This window comes from Theobroma cacao, chromosome 6 (assembly GCF_000208745.1).
Source record: "Theobroma cacao cultivar B97-61/B2 chromosome 6, Criollo_cocoa_genome_V2, whole genome shotgun sequence".
NCBI lineage: Eukaryota > Viridiplantae > Streptophyta > Magnoliopsida > Malvales > Malvaceae > Theobroma > Theobroma cacao.
Window position 1 is genome coordinate 4,029,397 of NC_030855.1, and position 3,442 is coordinate 4,032,838.

The following is a 3,442-nucleotide window of genomic DNA, read 5'->3' on the forward strand; positions in this document are numbered from 1 at the left end:
ATAGCTTAGATAAAATTCTCAGACTTATCCAAAGTCTCGGTGGAGTAATTTTTGAAATTTACACTTTTGCCCCCGTAATAGTGAAAAATTACATTTTTGCCAAAAAAACTGAAAAATTGCCCATAGACATTTTTTCATCCCTTATGCTCATACCATTCTCCAATTTGTCAAAATTTGATCTAAATTCTCTCAAAATCTCAAATTTGTCCGTGGGTGGCAAAATTACGATTTTGGCCCCTACACTCCAGAAATCACCGAATTAAACTTTTTCCACTTCCTATCATTAAATTATACTCCAAATAGTTAATCTTGGTAAAAAATTTCACTCCATGATCAAATTATTATCTTAGGTGGAAAAATGACGATTTTGCCCTTGAATATCAAAATTTCCAAATTTACCCCAAATGAACCCTCGAACTCCGAACAATAATTTTTAGTCATTCCTGGACTATAAAATATTAAATTTTATCCTACAATTCCTATTTGAACTAGTTCGAGGTTAAATCAACTCAAGTGTACCGTTAGGTACGATATCGGGTTTCATCTTTTCTTAGGTGCTTTCCTAGCATAATAACATGCTACTCAGTGCATGTATGTCATGACATGTATTTATAGGGTCGGGTTTTACACAAGTAGTAGAAAAACATTAAAATGGACAATCCAACACCATGTTTAAGTAAATACAAAAAATAATTGTGTACGATATTCGATTTATTTAATAGCTATATTACTGTGTCTACTTTGACAATGGACACAATATAAAATAAAAAATGTAAAAATAAAGACATAATACTTGAAAAAGTCTCTAAATTAGTCAAGAAAATTTAAACATTTCGGTTCGGTTTGGCTATTCAGTTCAGTTGATATTTGCTCACCCTTACTCATAAGTTTCTAGTCATAAAAGCCTTCTCTAATCTCCATCCCTTAAACTCTCTAAAAAATTAAATTTGAAATTCATTAAAATTCTTGATAAAATTATACCAAGATTTTATCATTTAAGTTAATAATTTATATACGTATATTCAAATATCAATTATCAATACTTTCTGATTGCTAAGACAAGTAGTAGAAAAACATTAAAATGGACAATCCAACACTATGTTTAAGTAAATACAAAAAATAATTGTGTACGATATTCGATTTATTTAATAGCTATATTACTGTGTCTACTTTGACAATGGACACAATATAAAATAAAAAATGTAAAAATAAAGACATAATACTTGAAAAAGTCTCTAAATTAGTCAAAAAAATTTAAATAAATCTTTATTCTTCTATTGTATTTAATCAAGTTATGTATTTTTATCTTACGTTAAATAAACTCTTATGACTAATTGTCATTAGTCAAAATATTAATTGTTATTTTATACGCACGTAATGCTGACATAAAGTTGATATGGAGGGTCAAAAATATCACATGACTAGGTCATCATGCAACATCAACATGCCACCTCATCATGACATGTTAGCATGTCACGTGGTCTAGAATGACAAATGACATTTTGACTAACAACAGTTAGTCAATCATTAGTCATAAGAACTTATTTGACTCAAAATAAAAGTATAAGGACTTGATTAAACGTAATATGTTAGATAAATAGGCTTAAAGTAAAGTAACCGTGAATGGAGATAAATTGGTTTTCAAGTAAAAATTCTAATTTTTAACACTTAAGACAATACAGAAGCTTGAAAAACAAAGTTGTAAAATAGAATATAAGCTTAATGAAAATTAAATACAAAAAGTAAAGAGTACTTAACCAAGATTTTATAAAGGTTTGACCTTTGATACCTAAGTCCTCTCTTTTGACAACACAAGGAGTTTTAATCCACTATAAAGTGCCTTTCAAGGATCAACATAACTTATACAATAGTTACTACCTTTTGAGAATCAAGCGCAACCTTCATAAGCCACTACCTTTCAAGGATCAAGCACAACGTCTTTACTTTTTGCTCAAAGGTATAACCAATACTACCTTTTCCAGAGGAGGTATAACCTTAACACTACCTTTTCAAAGAGGTTTAACCTTCTACACTATCTTTTATGTGGAACTATAGCCAACAACAGTAGATTCTTAAAGCTTAATACCTCTAACAAGGCTGATGAGCTATTTGGGTACAAAAAGATGATAGTTTTCTAAGAGACAAGAACTGATGAAAGAATATTTCAACTTAAAAATTTTCAAATGTGAGGAAAGGAATGATCTTGTTGTGTTTTCTGCTCACTTTCTATATAAAGGTAAGAAGTTTAAGCTTTTTTCTAGTTTCAGCACTTTTTCTCTTCTTTTTTCCTCTTGTTTTCCACGCCTTTGATTGTCCTTCATGTTGGTATTTATAGACCTTTTGAGTTCTTGCCCTTCAGTGTAAGTTTGAATTGAATTTTCATATGTTTTGGCCAACTTGATCAAGTCTATTGTACTTGGAAAATCGATTCTTTGTTCATGAGTTATCGATTCTTTATGTCATTCTCAAAATCTAGAACTTTCTGTCTCCAAAGAATCTTTTTCTTGATATATACGTTCTTTCTTAACTTGGCTCAAAGGTGGCACATTTTTAATTATTCAAGAATTTATTCTTCCTTCTCAAGGTGTCAGTTCTTTACTATAGTCTAGCACCAAATTTAAATTTGAACTTGATCTCTGACGCTTCAACCTTATCCATTTATGCCATCTCTTCATTGTTCTCTTAGTTTTTGATTTTTGTCGTTGGTGTTTCAAAAACCGATATCTTCTTTCTCAAGAATCGATTCTTTGTTTTGAAACTTAGGCTTGGATTCCTTTTGTTTTGCTAGAATCGATTCTTGCTCTCTAAGTTATCGATTTTTTCCTAGTCCAATAGCTTTTGTCTTTCAAGAACTGATATCTCATTTTCATATAATCAATTCTTCTTATAAAGAAGTAAATAATTTTGCTTTTTGTGTAATGAAAATCAATTCTCCATTTACTAAAAGTCGATTCTTAAGGTTAGTACCTTGAGTTTGAGTTGGTTCAAAAATAGTTTTTTTGTAAGATCAACTTCAAAACTCTTGAGGATTTTCTTCAAGTTTAATAGCATTTCCTAAGCATTTCCAGAGCATATTTAGATCAATTAATTTTGTTATTTCAAAATTAGGGTAAAGCTAACAGTCTCTACCTTTTTTATATAACAAAATTAAGTGTTAAATTTGCTCATTAAAGAACTCCCTCTGAATTTGTGCTTATCATTTCAAAAGATTTCATAACCAAGGTAAAGCTATAAAAAAAAGGTTTGAAAGCATTTTTCTTGAGCAAAATTCTCCCTGAATCTGTACACTTTTCAACAAGATTGGATGATATTTTGAAAGCACTCTTAAAATCATTTTTCAAGAAAATCCAACCATGAACACAAGTAAGGCATTAGCAAATTTACTCCTAATATTCTTCCCTTTTTTGTTATATAAAAAAGAAATAGAAAATAGAGTATAAAC